A 21,591-nucleotide genomic window follows, 5' to 3' on the forward strand; every position below is an offset into this window, starting at 1 on the left:
TAACGAGACTCGTAAAAAATATTATAGACAGCGTTTTAATTTAGGTTAAAATACATAAGGAAGTCACAAACGAGTAACGAATATAAAATCATACGTTTAATCCCGCTTTAAAAAAAAAATATATCGTAAAATTTAAAATAATTTTAATTAAAAAATATCCCATCCAAATAAAAGGTTACGCATAGTCATCAATTAAAAACGTTCACGGCAATCGGATTCTTATAATGCGGAATAATCGAAAATCGATACAGTCGTGCAATCGTGCTACACTACTGTCAATAATGTTGATATAACATTCTTTATGTTAAGCTTCAAACCACTGATAAAGTACCTTCCGACTTGCTATAGCTCTCCGCATTCGACATTGCGCAGTCGCGAATAAAAGACGTGTTTTATTTTTATCGATTCTATCGATATTCGGACATTTTGAGTGTGTACCGCACTATTTTCTTTCCGACGGGACTCGTTCGATTTTCAAACGTTCAAACGCTTAAATTTTTTTTTTTCGATTGTGTACTTTCGCGCGTTTTTGTGATGCTTATATATCTGTGAACACGTGGATACTCAAACTAAAAACTTTTTTTTTCTTTTGAAACAAGATGTTAAATGTGTCTCGAATACAATATTATTTGTATTTCGCTATAAAGTAACGTTTTTGACTTTTAAAAACTTTTAACAGTATTACTTCTTGAAGACGCCTATTATAGGTAAGTTTAATTAATACATTGTTATGGAAATTTGTTATCTGTATTAGTAGTAGTAGAGTACATTTTCGCGTGGACAGTTGAAAGTGAAACTAAGTTTTATAATAAAAAACTTTTTTTTAAAGAGTAACGGCGGAATTTCTTACTGATTCTTCTCTGCAGAATCTACATTCCGAACTTCACTTTTAACTTATAATTAATCAAAACTAATATAATTTCAAAATGACTATTTAAATCTTTTGAAGCCTGGCTGAATAAAGTATCTAATTTTTAATTTTTTTAAGTGTTCCTAATTTGAAATAGACTCTTTTATTCTGAGTAAAAGGAATTTTTTATATTTAGTTTTTCATCTTTCATGTATGACAAGCGATCTTTGACCATAATAGATTAGATTAGCTACAATTGGATAATAATATTATGTAACTGTTTTGATTTAAAAAAAAAAAGATCTATTATTTTTTTTTTTTGAGAATTAAAAATACTATTATTCATAAAATTGTAATGGCGGTTACGAGGTTACAATTCCTGATCAAACCGGTTTTATTCAGTTTTAACTACGCTTATTGCTTATTTTTAAACCTATATATTGTTAAAACTTTTAATGAATAAAATATGCCGTACCAGTATATTCAGTATTTTAGTAGCTATATTAAATTAAGTTTTTTTAAAGTACTTTGTATTTTTGAATAAAAATGAACCCAATCGTTTCAGTGCCTCATGTTTATATTTCAATGACTTCAAAGATAAAAAAATTATAGCTTTTTAAAATCTTGTTTTTTTTCCTCAGAAAGATTTTTATCGTGTAAGATACCAGTATATAAGTGTATAATCTATGGTGTAAGACGTCTTCATTGTGTTTATTACTAGTTACCCATGAATCTGTTCCCTTTCCAGATCCGTTCAGTAATTTTTTTCGTGATTGAGTAACATACATACATATAAATCTTTATAAAAGTATTAAGATAATTTTTCAGTAATATTTAAGTAATTTTGTGTGTACCTTATAGAATCCACTAGGACTAAGGAGGAAGGAAAGCATGTTAAATCGTTGGTCCCGGTTGTTATCATGTACACCTGATAGCGATCGTTACTCCTAGTAGGGAATATATCCGCCAACCCGCATTGGAGCAGTTTGTTGGATTAAGCTCTTATCTTTCTCCTACATAGGGAAAGAGGCCTAAACATAGCAGTGGGATATTACAGGCTGAAGCGTATCTAATCAGTTGTATGATAAAATTCTACATCAAAGAAAGGCCGTTTATTTAAATCTAGATCCATTCATTTTGACAGGTTTTTGGAGGATTTTTTTGGAATTTTCCCAAATACTACAGTTGTATAAGGATATGTACGAATTGACCAGTTGAAGTAAGCCATTTAGACAGACGTAATAATTTACTATTTTTTCTATACGACTATGTCGATAAACAATGCTATGACTATGCCCACCTGATGGTAAGCGGTTACTGTAATTTATAGACCTGCAATGGGCATGCAATGTGGGGCAAAAACATTTAACTGAGGTAGGGCACAGAAGGTTCACAGATGGAAGGAAAGATTTCCTGCTATGCTCTTACTTATTGCTCAAAATATGGAGCAGCCCGAAAGGGGTACCTCGACCTTACAGAAGATTAGGTAAATTATACCGATTTCAACCAATTTTGTGCTTGAAAGCGGTATAATTAGCAAATGTTCCTGTTGGTGAATAAAGTGACCAGAGCTTCTAGAGGAATTGGGGATAGGATCGGCAATGTGTATGCAATGCCTCTGGTGTTACTGAGGTCTATAAGCTAAGGAAATCGCTTACCATTCGGTGAGCCGTACGTTTGTTTGTCGACCAACAATAACAGTTTTATAACAACATTTTAGTTCGGCATCGATCTGGTGTAGTGGTACTTGCATCGTATACACCTGATTGCGATCGTTACTCATAGCAGGGAATATACATATATACAACTCGTAGTAAAAACGCCAAACATCCAACTACTGGCATATTTCTTCACGTAGGAGAAAGGTCATACTGAACCCATCACGCTTCTTCACTACGGGTTGGCGGATTGCATTCATATTCTAGTAATAACCGTCTATATTATGTATATTCTTTGTAAGTTTGTCTTAATTGTAAATGTGACCTCCACACCTCTTTCAAATCGTTTACGTGATAGTTGTGTATGTCTGTACGCGACCTTTACCTTAAGCAAGAATGTGCAAGGATTTCTAGGGTTGTCTCTTACTTTTTATGCGTTTACTATACTTTATTAACTAATCGAAAAAAAACGAAGAGGTTCCCAGTTCGACTAAATTTTTTTCAATATTTATGTACTAAAAGTTCTTAACGCACGCTTAACTTGGGGAGTAAGCTGGAGAAAGCACGACGAGAGCGTTACGAAAAGTGTGATCATCTAATAGCCGACTACGTTTCGGTTACGTATATCCAAGACACAGTGCAGGCCTATTGCTAAAGAAGTTAAGCTTCACTCGTTTTTTTATGTATTTAATTTTCTAAATGGCACCCTGGGGTGGCAAACATAAGTACAGCCGACTTAATGGTAAGTGGCTATCGTAGCTTATAAACGCCTGTAACAACTGAAGCATCGCAAGCGCGTTGACGATCCTACCCCAATCGCCCCAGGGTCTGTGGTATTTTTGTTTCAATTGAAAGGTAGCGCTTGACGTGTGGTCTCATTTTAATTTGATAATGATCTGGCGAGTACTTTTTGAGTGCTATTGACTGCTTTAACGCCTGCCCACGTTATAATACATACTTCGTGATGTAATTGAAGTCGGTTTTTTTTTTCGTTTGCGAACAAACACAATTATTACTCAGAGGAATCATTCATCATTTCATTTTTCAATTTATTTTTATGTAGCACTATTAAAAAAAAAACAGTCAAAATCTTATATATAAAATACTCGTGTCACAATGTTAGTTACCATACTCCTCCGAAACGGCTGGACCGATTTTTATGAAATTTGTGTGCATATCGGTTAGGCCTGAGAATCGGCCAAAATCTATTTTTCATAGATATTAGGGGGTAATAAGGCATAAGTTATAAGGGGGCTAATAACATATATGACAAAACAACGTTTGCGGGGTCAGCTAGTATCTCTGTACATTTACGTGTTATTAACAACATGTGCTTTTGATCACAGAAAACTCGATTTCTTCGAGTGCATATCGACCGCATAATTTGTTGTGTTCTATGTTCTGGATGTTTTTGTTTACGCTGCAAATATTTTCATGTGTCAGTCAGGTGATGATTATGACTACACGGGTCTAAAAAGCAAACTAAATGCTATTAATAAATAAATAATAATAATAATACTGGTATAGATGCATATTTTATTTTCGATAAACATACTTATAAATAATACATATAAAAATATATAAATAAATATTTATATTACACCCAGACTCGGGGTGGGAATCGAACCCACAACCCTCGGAGCAGAAAGCAGGGTCACTACAAACTGGGGCAACGGGCTAGTCAGTAATGAACTGATTTTGATTAGATCTTTATAAATCGCCAACCCTAGTTTGAATTTGCGTGAGGTCAATGGCCGTTCGTAATCAGATCAAGGCTGAGCACTATCATTACGTGTCGCTAGTCACTGTTGGGTTAAATTGCGAGGTGTGTCTATTACGACACTGTATTCTCCATACAAAGTTTTTAATTCATTTTAAAATCTTTTTTTTTTTGGGTTGTCTGGAAAAAATGACTAATTACTTGACTAGATAGTCGGTTGATAAGTTCAGCCTTTAACATTCCACTGCTGGGCTTGTCTGTGGCTAACTTAAAACTATAAATGTATTTCTTGTGTACAAAAACAATAATATGTTACACTAATTTTTATGTGTAACTAGCTGACCCGGCGAACTTCGTATCGCCTAACGCAAACTTTATCGTATGGTATTAAAGTTCAAATTGACTTTTAAGTATTATCACAAATCTTTTGTATGGGAGTATAGAAAAGTGTTGTTTTTAGACTTTTTCAGGAAATTTAAATTTTTTTTTTTTAGAATTTTTCTCTCCGTAAGAACCATCCTCGTACTTCAAGGAATATTTTAAAAAAAGAATTACCGAAATCGGTCCAACCGTTCTCGAGTTTTGCGCTTAGCAACACATTCAGCGACTCATTTTTATATTATAGATAATTCACTCCATAAGGTAAAGAGTAAATGAAAATGTACTTTATATAAATATCCGCTGTGTCATGACTTCCCTCGCGTCAATTTGAAGAATAAAAATTACCTGATGCATTCCTCGGTAAACGGGCTGTCTAACAAAATAATTTTTCAATTCGAAGCAGTATTTCCTGAGATTAGCGCGTTTAAACGAGTTTACAAATTTTTCAGCTGTATAATATTAGTATAGTCTACCCACCGTGCCTCGGAGAGCACGTTAAGCCGTCGGTCCCGGTGGTTATCATGTACACCTGATAGCGATCGTTACTCATAGTAGTCGCCAACCCGCATTGGAGCAGCGTGGTGGATTAAGCTCTGATCCTTCTCCTATTTGGGGAAAGAGGCCTATGCCCAGCAGTGGGATATTACAGGCTGAAGAGTAATATTAGTATAGAAAAGTGAATCGCTTCGTTTCTGTCTATCGCAGTCCACTAATATACGTACGGCTCCCCAAATTTGCGCTAAACTTCCCGGTTCTCCTCAGTCCTCATCCAGCCTCCAATGGCAATCTTACGTAGATCATGGGTCTAGCGGGCCTAGGCTCGCACAAAATGTACGAACCTCCCATGTAAGTGACTCATTGTGAATTTGCGACTAAAACTCCATGAGCGTAACCCAACGGCAGCAAGCTCTTCGCCTGCGCACTTTCTACCACGCGAAAAAAAGATGATGTAATAAACAAGTTCTATTGCGGCACCATGTGCCTCATTTTTACTAGGTTCGCTGATTTTGATGATTCTTTTGATTCGAAAATTGGTGCTCGTCATTGGGTCCATTTAATTTTCAGCAATATCTGACGGTTGTCGCGATAATTTAAAGTCCGTTTTTTTATTGTTTGTAAATACAATTTCGAATGGAAAACCTCCTCCTTTTTTGAAGTCGGTTAAAACTATATAACTTCTCTTGAAATCTCCTAGAGTTCTTTGCTAAATAGTTAAAATTTAACATGCTATTTACTGTAGTGACATGAAAATATCCTACATCTAGGCCTAACCTCACAACCAGCTTTACTGTACCAATATTGGATAAATTATCAAGCAAGAGGCAATCGGTAATTTATTTATTTATTTATTTAATTTTTAATGGAAACAAACAGTATATAATAATTTTTATAAAAAATAGCACACATTTGGAAAATCATCACCAGAACAGTTTCCAATGACTAAATGGGTATAAAACAATACTATTGTTACCACATGGTTTTTTGCTTTTATACTATAGTAGGTACTACCTTATTATCAACAATGCACCTAAGCTGTGAGAAGTTACATAGTTAATAGCCGATGTCAATACCCAACTATATATATAGTAGGATTGTATAATACGATATCTATAATATAAAAATGAGTCGCTGAATGTGTTGCTAAGCGCAAAACTCGAGAACGGTTGGACCGATTTCGCTAATTCTTTTTTTAAAATATTCCTTGAAGTACGAGGATGGTTCTTACGGAGAGAAAAATTCTAAAAAAAAAAATTTTAAATTTCCTGAAAAAGTCTAAAAACAACACTTTTCTATACTCCCATACAGAAGATTTGTGATAATACTTAAAAATCAATTTGAACTTTAATACCATACGATAAAGTTTGTGTTAGGCGATACGAAGTTCGCCGGGTCAGCTAGTAAAACTATAAAAATATAAATATTCTTAACAAGTTTCAAGTGAACCACTTTGAAATCTGACTAAATTAAATTAACAGAACGGTTTTGAAACAAACAACGCAAAAAACCAAGTAAGAAATTAATGAATAGATTAAGATGCAAATATGTATTCTGATCGTGAGTCAAATCTAACGATGGTTAATAAAACTTTCGCATCGCTAAACCAGAACGATTGTTACGGTGACAGAAATATTATTAGCTCTTATTTCTCGATTTATCTAGGAACTGGTAGTCTGTTACAAGTGCGCGCTTCCCTGTAGAGCTTGTTTCCCGTTCGTTTCAGATAACCTTGCGACATAGGAAACGTATTTTTATCATGTATTCGTTGGTTGAATATAGTTTTTTACTTAATTTTAACTATTTTATAAAGTGATAACAATTGTTATATGACATTTTACATTGTATATATTTACAATTCACAACTTAAGAACTAATTATTTACAGATAGTTGCGTTACAGATCATGTGCGCGTGTAATGGTATCTAGAATATTAGCGGCATTTTCCCGTTGAATTGCTATACCGATTGTCTGGGGAAAAATACACCAGCCCTCTCCACCTCATACGACGTGGTTTTTAAAGACATTTATCTTCCAGGACACGCAATTTTTTTCCAGCATAAGTTATTTTTCAATCGTGCAACAATGGTACATCACTGGTCAGTCAGTGATACCATATCAATTATTTTTAGTATTTCAAATTTATTAATGTTGTCATAGTTAACCTTAATAATTTCCGAAAATATAACAGTGGCATTAAGAGCTGGTAACAAAGTTCTTTTGTTTTGTCGTGCGTTAGTGGTTGAAAAAAAATATGATTGTGATTACCAAATTATATCCCACTAGCTCGTTTTGCTGACGAAATTAAGAGGCCCTTAAACATAACGCTTGATCAAGAGACAGTCAAAGTACATGAAACGTAGAATTCTACGTGCCCTTCGTACAAAAATAAAAAGATCATAAGCGTATTTCATCGGTATAGTTTTTCCATTGACCTTAGTATTCAATATTTCTAAACGTTTCATCTAGTGATTGTGAGTCTTGCGAGTGAGTAGAAATTTTTTTTTCTAAAAATAGTGCAACTTGATTATGCCCGAAATCTACAGTTTCCTGAAAAAAACCCTGTGCCTTATCCTGTCTTCTACCAAATAAATACTTTTTCAAATTTGGAACGAAAAATTATAATTCAATGCACAGATATTATTATTTTTAACTCTTTTATTAAAACCCAATAACTATGAAAAGGGGGATTATTAAAGATCATTATAATTAAATCATTTATTTGGCTAAATATACGAGAATCAGTATCCGCTCACCATCATAACCTCCGTACGCTTGCTTGCCAACTTTAAAATAAAAAGTAAGAATATTTGTCACTAGCGGAAATTGAACTCGCTAACGCACAAGGCGTTTACTGCGGTATCTAGTAATAGTTTAATACAAATGTTTTTATTCCAACGTTTACTAGGTTCGTTAACCCTAACTGTATGGACTTGGAACTAAATAGAACATTAGTCATTTATACTTATTAATTATAAATTGACATCAGAAATAATAAATTAATCTTCTTTTAACCAGTCATTTTAAATATTTTTTTTCCTGGCAATATTATAATTAAGTTTTCTTTTCCGGCTTATATTAAAAAAATTCATTTAAATTTTTTATGGTATTTTTTTAATAATTTTATGCTTGAAGATTGGGAAAGGCGTAACTGTAATTATACAAAATATATATAGCTTCTGCTCGCGACTTCGTATGGAATAGGAACAATTCTGTCATACATGATTTTTGCGAAACTTTAATTGTTTACGCAGCGCACGCAGCAGAAGCTCTCAAAAAGACAAAAAAATCGCCGATTTTGAAACATTTTTCATTGGTGCTCCGCTCTTATTAGTCTTAGCGTGATGATATATAGCCTATAGCCTTCCTCGATACATAGGCTATCTAACGCTGAAAGAATTTTTCAAATCGAACCAGTAGTATCTGAGATTAGCGCGTTCAAACAAACTATTCAGTTTTATAATAAGTATAGATTAATGTATATTATTAATTAAATTTTTCCTTTTAATAAAGTGATAGATAGTACGCTATAAAATACCGCCCTATCTTTGCGAATACGACGTTAGTAGACATAAATCTTTTTAGTCTTGAAAAATCTATATTTTTTTTTATTTAAGTAATTTTCAACAGCAATTACAAGATATATATCCATTAAACCCTAAATCCTGTGTTTATGTTAAGTTTAAAAACAGCGGACTGATATGCAAAGCATTGACCAATTTTAAACTTTTTTAACAATTTTTTAAAATTTTAATTTGTAAGATGTCAACTTTGAGGTGGTTTTGAGGCATATGTGAATAAAGCTCTTTTTTGATTTCTTAATTTTATCATCATAATTATTCAGATCACGATTATATTAACGATTAAAACTATAAAACAAAATTTATTATTTTTAAAAGAGTAACTGCGGAGTTCGCCGATTCTTCTCTGCAGAATCTACATTCCGAATCGGTGTTATCTTCACTTTAACTATAATTAATTTATTAATAGCTAATATAATTTTAATTTGTATAATGACGATCCAAAAGTGCTTTAGAACTCTATCTGGATAGAGATTTTTCGTTTTTGATATCATATCGCGTATTATTATAATTATGTTTGCTAACAAAGGATAAAAACCGACATCAATTTCATCGACAAGTAATACAACGTAGACGAACATAATTAACAAAGTCAATAGTCAACACTACGATTTTCGAAGATTTCTCTCAATTTCTCTGGGATGCCATCATCAGATCTTGGTTTCCTTATCATGGTACCACACTTGGATAACTTGGTATATCTCCTTTCCAACAAAAAAAGAATCATCAAAATCGGTTCACAAACGACGAAGTTATCCACGAACACACAAAAAAATATATACGATCGACTTGAGAAAACTCCTCCTTTTTTGACATAGGTTAGTAAAATAAATACTTTAAAAAAAGTCGGTCTAATCACTATAGTGATTTCTTACATACCCCTCACCCCCTATCAACTGATAAAATATTGATAAATGTTAATATTGATATGTATTTTTACACGCGTGGATCACGAATTCAAATAACTATTAAAAATAAATAAATCATGATATGCATAGATACGTTAATTAAAAAAAAATATTGGCAGCTAATTATGTCAGGTCGTAGGAGTTTTTATCAGTACATTAAGCACGTCACAGTGACGCAGTGTTCCGTCCTCGACACATTTGTAAGACTTTTTTAATTATCATTCTCATTTCGTTTGAGATAACTTATCAACCAAATATTCCACTATTTCATTGACGGAAAGATATCGTAAGAATGCAATTTTTATTAAAACGTAATTGCGTAGAGTTAAATGAAACGTTTTTTCTATTTTATAGATAACCTCTTTAGATGATGACCTCTTTGGTTAGATAATTTGTATATTTTATCTGTGACGTAAATTATTACAAATTCTTAAATATTTCTTAGGAGCTCTTTTACGATAACATTAGAAATGAACTCTCTTATAAAAGGCTATCTTTTTATCGGGACACACTTATAATTTTTATTAAGGCATTAATAAAAATAATAATAGTGTCTAATACTTGATTTAAAGGTATCAATCAATTGATAAGTTAAATTATTTTTGATCCTCAGTAGCATCAGAAAATTTGGTTCAGTATATTTAAATTTGGAACTTCAGAACGCAAATTTCAAAATATTCAAAATTAATAGACTTTTCCTCCTTGTTAATATTTCTTTGATCAATATATCGTGTTTAAATATCTTAAATTATAAATTGAAGGGTACGAATAAGCATGCAAGTGACATTCAATGAAGCAATAGATGATATTCAATCAATAAGACCACCGCGCATGCAGTTGCTACAGGAGATAGCACAGAGTAACTTTTTACTGTTTTATTTTTCGGGAATTTGGAAGTGTTTTTTTTTTTTTTTATTATTGCAAAGGTTACATTGTTCAGCGAATGTATTATTTTTATCAGGATTGTATGTTGACCTTTTTACATTTAGCCTTTTTTGTTTTTCTTTCCTTGATTGTAAGTGTTGTATAAAAGTAACTGCGGAATTTCTTGCCGATTCTTCTCTGCAGAATCTACATTAATCGGTGGTAGCTTTACTTTTACAAAAATAATAATATATTTTTAAAGTTTTAATTTGTAAAATGACAATTCGAAAGTGCTCATGGGGCCTGTTTGAATAAAGCTGTTTTTGATTTTGATATTTGAAAATTTTGTTTTAAATATTAATAAGTATTAACTCATTGAACAAAACTTCGTGACTAATGTACTTACCGTATAAAATATAAAATTTCGCAACAGAAAATTGATTTTCAAGGCCCCATTTTATCTACTATGCGACCGAATACTTTAGAAAAAAAAAATCTAATTATTCTCAATTTTAAATGCTGTTTATTGCTTGAGATAACATTCCATTAAGAAAATATAAAGCTATTTTTCTTATCATTAATTATTACATTTTTGTTCCACCTCTTATATAATAATTTGATTAGGAATATATACTGAGGTAGGGCACAGCAGGAATTTCCTGCTCAAAATGTGGAGCATCCCGACTGAGGTAGTACCTCGACCTTACAGAAGATCACAGCTAAATAATACTGTTTTCAAGCAGTATTGTGTTCCTATTGGTGAGTAAGAGGACCAGAGCCCCTGGGGGGGATTGGGGATTGGGTCGGCAACGCGCTTGCGATGCTTCTGGTGTTGCAGGCGTCTATAAGCTACGGTAATTGCTTACCATCAGGTGAGCCGGACGCTTGTTTGTCGACCTAGTGGTATAAAAAAAATACATACTTACATCTTTGTATTATCAATTATTTATTATTTTTTACACACATTATGCTACCCATTATTTAATCATTTATCTTAGAAATACAAACGTGACATTAAATCTTTAATGTTACCAACACAAAAAACATGCAGTCGTTGATTACCGATTTATGCACCCTATGCAATCATTTTAATTTATATTATGTCTATTTATACTATATTATATGACTCTTCTTTTACGTGGAGATTGAGGATTATGCTCAGTTGTTAAGTGTTACAGGCTGAACTAATTATTATATTTGCTTGCAGACGAAATAATAAATACTTCAAGTTACATCGACAAGTAATACAACGTAGATAGATGAATTTTAGTCAAGTAAATATGCGTTATCAAGGATTACTCAAAACTTAGTCATCAGACCAGGTATCTATCAATTAAAATGAGAACATAAGACAAGCATCAGCTTTCGATCAAATCAAGAATAATCATAATTGGTACACGCACTAAAAAGGCTTCAGATAACACATTAAAAAAATCGTCGAATTTACAACCTTCTCTTTATTTTGAAGTTAGTTAATATATAAACTTATATACAAAAAAAAAATTAATAAAACAAAATAAAAAGTAACCTCTGTTTTATTTACTCTGCGCAAGCGCAGTAAATTGGCTTCAAGAGACTGCATGGCGACACTAGATTGGAGTGCTTGCAATCATTTCATGGACTTTGAACATTGCATCACTCGAGATGAATCTTTATTAGTTTACTGTGACGTACGAGTTATAATTAAACCATTATTATTATAACGCTTCAGCCTGTAACATCCCACTGCAGGGCACAGGTCTCTTTCCCCATGTACAAGAAGGATCAAAGCCTAATCCACCACGTTGTTCCAATGCGGGTTGGAGGATATATTCCCTACTATGAGTAACGATCGCTATCAGGTGTACAGGGAAGGCTCAACGTGCTCTCCGTGGCACGGTGGGGAAACCCACAAGGACTGCACAAACACCCAGACCAGCCTATTGGAATGACAAGGTTGAAGTAAATGACGTTAACTTCAGTAAAATCAGTTAATAGCTCGATATAATACAAATGGACTAATGCAATTAATCCTTGTATGTTTTGTTCATGAGATAGGCCACAACGAGAAATACGAGCATCTCGCGATCTATCACGACATCTAGCCAGTTATCTACACATCATCATCATCATCATCATTTTAGCCTATTGCAGTCCACTGCTGGACATAGTCCTCCACAAGTTCACGACAAAAATGGCATGAACTCATGTGTTACCCATAGTCACCACGCTGGGCAGACGGGTTGGTGACCGCAGGGCTGGCTTTGTTGCACCGAAGACGCTGCTGCCCGTCTTCGGCCTGTGTATTTCAAAGCCAGCAGTTGGCTTGTTATCCCGCAATCGGTCGGCTTTATAAATTCCAATGTGGTAGTGGAACTGTGCTATCCCTTAGTCGCCTCTTACGACACCCACGAGAAGAGAGGGGGTGCCTATATTCTTTAATGCCTTAGCCACACAGCAAATATACACAATTTGTTCTATTTTCCCTCTTAATAAAATATACCATATAATTGTGTATAAAAATTGTACTACACAGCCTATTGAGGTAGGACACAACAGGGAATACCTAGCTCAAAATCTGGAGCAGCCCGACTGAAGATCGCAGCTAAATAATGCGGTTCTCGAGTAGTGTTGTATTTTTGTTGTAGTGGGAAGCCAGAGTTCACAGGGTTGCGCTGAGTCGACAACGGGAGTAGGGTTAACAACAAACTTCAGCCCTGATGTTACAGAGTTCATAGGCTACGGTAAATATTTACAGTAACTTTTGCCAGTACTCCAAAGAAGACTTCTTTTCCGCTGCATTTCGATATTAATCGATTTGTTCAGGTTATTTTTTCCTGTGCTATTTTATATATTTTATTCTATACAAATATCAATCTATAAAATTAAATTAAATTGGAGTGTCTGTTTGTAATATTAAAATAACCGTTTTTTACTAATTGCATGTAGATATATACATGTTACATATACCAAAATAACATTTTTTGCAATTTTTGTCTATCTGTCTGTTTGTTCCGGCTATTCTCTGAAACGGTTGGACTGATTTCGACGAGAGTGGTGGATAGCTGATGTACTAAGGAGTAACTTAAGCTGCTTGTATTTTACTTTTCTTTTATAAATCCGCAAACTGAACAATAAATTTTCTGGTAAATTCCACGCGAAGTCACGGGCACAGCTATTTAATCTCTAAATGTATTGCTAAGCGCAAACTGGACTGAACCAATACACGCAATGAATTATTTAAACTTCATGATTTTGACAATTCTTTAACAGCCAAACAGGACAACCTCGGTCAGCTAAGCTATCATTACATAAAGTTTCTCTCAAATATCTACACCCCTTCTACTCATTATTTTTGAAGTTATACTTCATTTGGCACGTTGGAGAAAAATAATGAGAGTACATTTTTACGCTGCGCGTCCACACCGTCACCATAAATCCGACACCCTGAAGTTAGTCAACGAAGAAGAAGTTAGCAACGTGAAATTAGCTAGCCAATGAAGTATAACTTCTTACGTGCGTATTACATATAAATATACACACTTTTTTTTAACCGACTTCGAAAAAAGGAGGAGGTTACTCAATTCGACCGTATATATATATTTTTATGTATGTTCAGGGATAATTTCGTCGTTTATGAACCGATTTTGATAATTATTTTTTTGTTAGAAAGGGTATATCCCTGGTGTGGTACCATGATAAGAAAACCAGGATCTGATGATGAAATCTCAGAGAAATCGAGGGAAACTCTCGAAAATCCGCATAACTTTTTACTGGGTGTACCGATTTTGATAATTTTTAAGTTAATCGAAAGCCGATGTTTATCATGTGACCACATTTAAATTTCATCGAGATCTGATCACAACGTTTGGAGTAATCTTTGATAATGCGTATTTACTTGATTATTTTTTCGTCTACTTACGTTGTATTACTTGTCGATATAATTGAAGTCGGTTTTTTTTCGTTTGCCTGCAAACACAATTATTTAAAAATTTACTAGTTCTTGTTCTTTAACTTTGAAACTATATATAACTAAAATAATCTTGTATATCACAGACGTGACACACATTTAGCTGGCTCAATTAGAACTCTTAATAGGAACCATGTGTTTGACACGACAATTACATATCATACGGTTTTATTAGCCAATTATCGTCTGATGACGAACTTTGTAATCACTCCATGCATGTAATGGATACTGCGGAACCAATGCGGTACAGAATAATTGCTACCGATCACCTTTACACCCTCCTGTCCTCCATAGAGTAGTTATGTTTTGACGCTTTTATTATTTCCAATTTTGACTTAGGATTCCGGTTAATATCATTACAAGAATGGCATTTGAAAATCGGTCACCAACCCGCCTGCCCAGCGTGGTGGGCAACACACATGAGTTCACGCATTTCTTGCGCGAACTTGTGGAGGCCTATGTCCAGCAGTGGACTGCAATAGGCTGAAATGATGATGACGAAATGATTTGAAAATTCCTTCTGTTAGATAGATGCCGCGTTGGTGCAACGGTCACAGCCATGGATTGTGCCGGTTGCGCTGGCTGTTGCGGGTTCGATACCCGCACATGACTAACATTTGTATTGGTCATACAGGAGTTTGCCGTGGTCTGGGTGTTTGTGCAATCCTTGTGGGTCTCCCCACCGTGCCTCGGAGAGCACGTTAAGCCATCGGTCCCGGTTGTTATCATGTACACCTGATAGCGATCGTTACTCATAGTAGGGAATATATCCATCAACCCGCATTGGAGCAGCGTGGTGGATTAAGCTCTGATCCTTCTCTTACGTGCGGAAAGAGGCCTATGCCCAGTAGCGGGATATTACAGGCTGAAGCGTATAGATATACAGACGAAAAAAAAGTGTGCGTCAGCTCGGTCACGTGATTGGATTTCATTCTTAATGAATCTCATTTTCATAGAACGGGCATATTGTTTCTTACAGAGTACACTCCTGTGCGCCAGTAATATATTAATTTTCCTGTTAAAAATGTTGAAACGTATGTAAATATAACGAAATTCAGCATATCATATTTTGGGGTCAGCGCCTCAGCTGGTTAATGGTAATGATATAACTGATAACGCACGCAACGCGTAATACATTCATGATACTGGGAATCAGAACTAAAGCTTCAATTTATCAATTAAGATCTCAAAAATTATGTATATTCTTTATGTCACTAGGTCGGCCAACAAGCGTACAGCTCACCTGATGGTAAGCGATTACCGTAGCTTAGCAAGCGCGTTGCCGACCCAATCCCCAATCCCCCCAGGAGCTCTGGTCACCTTACTCACCAACAAGAATACAATACTGCTTGAAAACAGTATTATTTTGCTGTGATCTTCTGTAAGGTCGAGGTACTACCCCAGTCGGGCTGCTCCATATTTTGAGCAGGAAATTCCTGCTGTGCCCTACCTCAGTTAAAACTTACTAGCTCTAGCTTATGTAGTTAGCCATACTTTATTGAATGTAAAATGAAGATATCGAGGATGAATGGTTCAGAAGAAATCCGTTCTAAGTAATTTTTTGAAAGATTTAATAAACCTGTAGATTTACTATACGTGAATCAAAAAATAAACGAAAAGTCTTAGTATATCATATACATATCGGTTGCTTGTCTTCATTGGTATTGCTTTCGTCTTTTCTGTTATCTGTCACTTCAATTACAATATGACATCATCATCATCATTACAGCCTATCACAGTCCACTGCTGGACATAGACCTCCACAAGTTTACGCCAAAAATAGCGTGAACTCATGTGTTTTGCCCATAGTCACTACGCTGGCAGGCGGGTTGGTGACCGCAGGGCTGGCTTTGTCGCACCGAAGACGCATTATGACAAATTTCTAGTAATACAATTTCTAAGGATTGAGAATACCTACGGTTTTATAAACTGTCCTTTCTGTCATAGAACTAGATGACGCAAGTTCTTTCGCATTGAAATTTATGGTTACTACTGAGTATTTATGAGTCGCTGGATAAAACAGACTATCTTACATACACAAATAATTATTAAAGTTTAACTTGAATAAACCCTTCTTGAAAAAGAAATTTCAAGATTATTCTCATCCCATTCCATCGTAACATACTCATAAGATCTTTTATAAAGATTTGGTTCGAAGGATTTCTGGAAATTACCGGGATGAAGGGGATACAGTTAAGATATTGGTCAGTTTGCTTATTTGATTCAATCCCATCGTATTCAAGATTAATACTTCCTGCGGATTTAGCTCACGACAGTTAAGTCAATCTAGTTTCATAAAGATATAACCAATAATGAAGTGTGTAAAGTATACTGTGTATTACGTAACTGAGGAAGGAAGGAAATTAGAATAACTCCCAAAAATAGGTACCCGAATCTTCACAATTTTATGTCAAACTAATAATCCATGTGCTGTGTGGCTACGGCACTAAAGAATTTACCCACCCCCTCTCTTCCCGTGGGTGTCGTAAGAGGCGACTAAGGGATAACAAGGTTCCTCAACGACCTTGGAACTTTAGAAGCCGACCGATGGCGGGATAACCATCCAACTGCTGGCTTTGAAATACACAGGCCGAAGACGGGCAGCAGCGTCTTCGGTGCGACAAAGCCAGTACTACGGTCACCAACCCGCCTGCCCAGCGTGGTGACTATGGGCAAAACACATGAGTTCACGTTATTTTTGGCGTAAACTTGTGGAGGCCTATGTCCAGCAGTGGACTGTATAGGCTGTAATGATGATAATAATCCATAAATTAGTGCATTCGAACAGATCTCCTCAATGATTTCATTATATAAGTGTTTAGTTATCCACGATCCCCAGTTACATCAGTCGCATCGAATGCTTGACATGTGTATCTTATGACGTACATGCAAAACGTATGAAGGCGCTGACCTAGTTCCTCGGTTGCCACGTTCGACATGCGTCACTATCGCTTTAATTTCAATAATTACTTTTAAATCGGTCTCAATGCGATTTCTAAATGAAAATGAAATTTTATTTTCTATTTTTTTTATTGTTTATTGCAATTATTGAATTCTCTAGAATTAAGTGTTCTAAATCATTTTGGATTTACCGCCAATTTATATAAATGTGCAACACCAGAAGCATCGCAATCGTGTTGCCAAGCCTGCGATCTTCTGTACGATCGACGGGCTGTACTTCCCACGTCAGACCGCTTCAGACTTTGAGTGGGATACAATACAATACAATACAAATACTAAGGGTTATTTACTGCTATGCCGTATCTAGGTGAAAATGACCTAATGAGCCCTAATATCTGTTCCCCATTCCTCTACAGTTATTTAATGAACTGAACTAGATCAGTTTGGAAATGTTCTACTGATGGCCAAAGGCCAAAAGAGTTCATAAAGGGTAACATTGTTCTGGTAATGGCTGGAGGATAATAATTTATTTAAAACCGAAAACTTTGTGTAAGAGTGTACTTTTTATAGATACAATAAGAAACGTTAGTTACAAATGTTTATACTTATTTGATTTGGGATAATTAACACACTTATAGGTATTGTGAAGTAGCACATTAATGTGGTAATGGGTTGTCTGGAAGAAATGGCTAACTAGCCATAAGTCCGCCCATTGTACTTAATAAATAATAATAATAAATAACTTTATTGCACACAGTAACATATAACAATTACTTATGTATAAAGCTTAAAGGGAAAAAAAATAATTACGTCGCATGCAACGGGCGGTCTTATCACTAGATAGTGATCTCTTCCAGACAACCCACACTTCTTCACTGCCTGTAACTATCTTCATGCTTTGTTTGTATATATATTTGTGGTGTACAATAAAGTATAAAATAAAATAAATAAATAAAACAAATAAATAAAATAAATAAATTTTGAATCCAATCCATACGTCCTCCTCTACGTCATATCTCATACGTCTCTCGTCCATATTTCTATAACACCGAGGAGATAAAATATTTATTTCGCCATAAGGTGACTAAACACACTTATTTACTAACTTAAACTAGCCTGGACCACATATCTGCCTTTTAAACAAGATTGTGGTCTGATGATGATAAAATACTTTCACCGAGGTACTTTCATGAAATCATCATAAATTTATTTGCAATAAAACAACAATACAAAGTCGTTATTTCAGTTATTGCAATAATAAAACTTTTTAATCTGTTCTGCATTTTTACCAACATCAAAAAAGGAGGAGATTCTCAACTCAACTGTATTGTTAATGTGTATTAATTACCTCAAAAAAAAAACCGATGCATGTTTAAACAAAAAAAATGGAATGACAAAAGCATGGGTATTATAAGCCCGTGGATATATCACTTACGAAAAAATAATTGTATTACCTCAGAACTTTTTACTGGGTGTACCGATTTTGGTTATTTTATTTAAATCAAAATTCACTCATCTTGTACTTCAATTTAAATTTAATTGAGATGTGATGAGTACTTTTTGAATTATATTTAATAATGCGTATTTACTTGACTATTTTTTTCGTCTACCTACGTTGTACTGGTCGATGTAACTATAGTCGGTTTTTTCCGTTTGTGACCAGCGCAGCTATGTAACTAAATAGATGACCCTCGCGATTTCATTTTGATATTTATGACTAATTTTGATTCAAGGGGATTTACCGAGATTATCATTACAAACTCCCGATTTTTCGGACATGTTGCAGATACCGTGATCACGGGTAACTGTAACTGCTTTCCATGTTTCTTAAACCTAAGGAATTAATGAATGAAATGAGAACTAAAACAAATTGGTTTATTACAGTAATTAAATTAATAAAATAGATAAATAAATAATTTTATTATTATTGTTAATGTAATATAAAATTAAATATTCTTATCTTTATTTAAAGACACTTCATACGTTACCAGCTGAGGTAATATACCCAGTGTTATCCAGCAACCTTAACTTGGTCACAAAATTAGTGCACTCTAAATCCTAATGTGTACTGTGTGACTGTGTGGCTACGGTACTAAAAAATATAGCCACCCCCTCTCTTCCCGTGGGTGTCGTAAGAGGCGACTAAGGGATAACACAGTTCCAACAACACACATTCCAACAACACACGTTCCACATTCAACTCCTGGCTTTGAAATACGCAGTCCGAAGGCGGGCAGCAGCGTTTTCGGTGCGACAAAGTCAGTACTAGGGTCACCAACCCGTCTGCGCAGCGTGGTGACTATGGGCAAAACACATGAGTTCACGTTATTTTTGGCGTAAACTTGTGGAGGCCTATGTCCAGCAGTGGACTGTGTAGGCTGTAATGATGATGATGATAATGAAATCCTAATGTCGCGGCAGATATCACCTTTCTATTATATCTTAGGCTTTATTAAGTATTACGATAAAACTGTTTCTAACATTTTAAAAATACTCAAGCGTAGTCACGGGAAGCAATAAGTTAACTTTGTAAATTAAAATCGTATCAAATTTTATTACCATACGAAATTATTTTAATCATAGCCCATACTATAAATTTAAAAACTCGTAAACATGTCAGTTGAATGAATCATCAAATTATCATACAATTATTAACAACTATTAATACGTCGAAAAGTCTCAACGAGCTTGAATTGAAAAAAAAAATGTTCGGAAATGACGTCACAGGTTACGCAATATTTTACTTTTTGCTCGGTTTTTTGCTCGCCAGGTTTCGGATTACCGCAAAAAGTAAAAGAGGTCAATATCGACTAAGCTACGTAACTACTGCGACTTTACTTGATATTTTTATTTTTGGTGTCATCTTAATGTCAAAATTGATAGGTTATAGTTTTAAATACCCAAAAGAATTGAATATTTCATTATTTAATTACAAACAACATAGAAGTTACAAGTTATAATGAAATTAGAATTTAATAATATAAGTTAATATAAAATTCTCGTGTCACAATGTTAGTTAGATTAGATTTAGAATGCCGATTTTGCTGATAAGATTCAGAAGATACCCCCTGCTATTAAAAAAAAACTGTCAATTATTATAAATTAAATCATGTCTTGTATGAAATACAACATATAACTTTCTCGTTATTAAAGACTTTTAACCGACTTCAAATGAGCTTATCAATTCGAGTGTATCTTTACAAACTAAACTGATGAATAAAGTCTATTTATGCGTGAGTGTTCATTAGCAAAACAAGTGCATGTAATTTTATACAATTACGGTGGCATATTACCGTAGAGTCCGCTTTATAGTAAGCGATCACTGTAGCCCTTAAACTGAGACACAGCAGGATATTTCCTGCTCAAAACATGCAGCATGCATGTCAGCAGCCCGACTGGGGTCGGCTGCCGACCCCATCCCCAATTCCCTGCTCTGGTCACCTTACTCACCGCAGGAACACAACACTGCTTGAAAACAGTATTATTTAGCTGGGATCTTCTGTAAGGTTGAGGTAATTTCACCATATTTTGAGCAGGATATTCCGTGCTATGCTTAACTTTATATATTTACTTCTATCCGCACGCTTGACTTGTTGAGTAAGCTGGTGAATGCGTGACGAGAGCGTTACGAAAAGCCTAATCGGGCGAGGCGAACGGTGCAAAAGAGAGAGGTGCGAGCACACAAATTCTTTCTCTTTCCCATATAGCAATTCATTTGTACACACATTGCAGGCTTAAAGAAGTTTTACTTCAGTCGTGAGGTCTAAAGATCACTTTTTTTACGCACTCTGACTTATCTTTGAAGTTTATATTGTTTGACTTAAGTTATTGACAAAATATAATTTTAACATTTCAAACAGACACACACTTTTATATACATATAAAAGAAGACAAGGTCAAACTCAAACCAGTCGAAGTCTTACGTCATATACATTACTGACTTTTTTTTAATACTTTTTTTTCGAAAAATGAATTAACACACGAAAGAAATGCTTTTTCGACGTTTTTTTGTCCGATCCAAAGTATAGGTTTGTTTAAAAGAAAACTGGCCTTATTGTGTGTGTATAAAGATTATATTCATTTGCAAGTACTTCGGTATGTCTTCTGTTCAATATTTATATAATTTAAATGTAATAAGTGATTAAGTAAGAAACGTTCCGTAGGGTATTAATATATTGAGTGGGTTTTTTCATCATCATAATCATCATCATTTCAGCCTATGGCAGTCCTTTGCTGGACATAGGCCTCCACAAGTTCGCGACAAAAATGCGTGAACTCATGTGT

At 34.6% G+C, this 21,591-nt stretch overlaps 1 protein-coding gene across 1 annotated transcript in view; it reads left to right on the forward strand.

Moving 5' to 3' along the window:
• Positions 1-446: 446 nt before the first annotated feature.
• LOC123667606 (neural/ectodermal development factor IMP-L2) overlaps positions 447-21,591 on the forward strand; it is a 92,707-nt gene continuing 71,562 nt past the window's right edge. Inside the window, exon 1 of the mRNA XM_045601479.1 lies at positions 447-707. The gene's annotated coding sequence lies outside the window, so the exon portion shown is untranslated. The remainder of the gene's footprint in view (positions 708-21,591) is intronic.

The sequence above is a fragment of the Melitaea cinxia genome, chromosome 28 (genome assembly GCF_905220565.1).
Source record: "Melitaea cinxia chromosome 28, ilMelCinx1.1, whole genome shotgun sequence".
Taxonomy (NCBI): Eukaryota; Metazoa; Arthropoda; class Insecta; order Lepidoptera; family Nymphalidae; genus Melitaea; species Melitaea cinxia.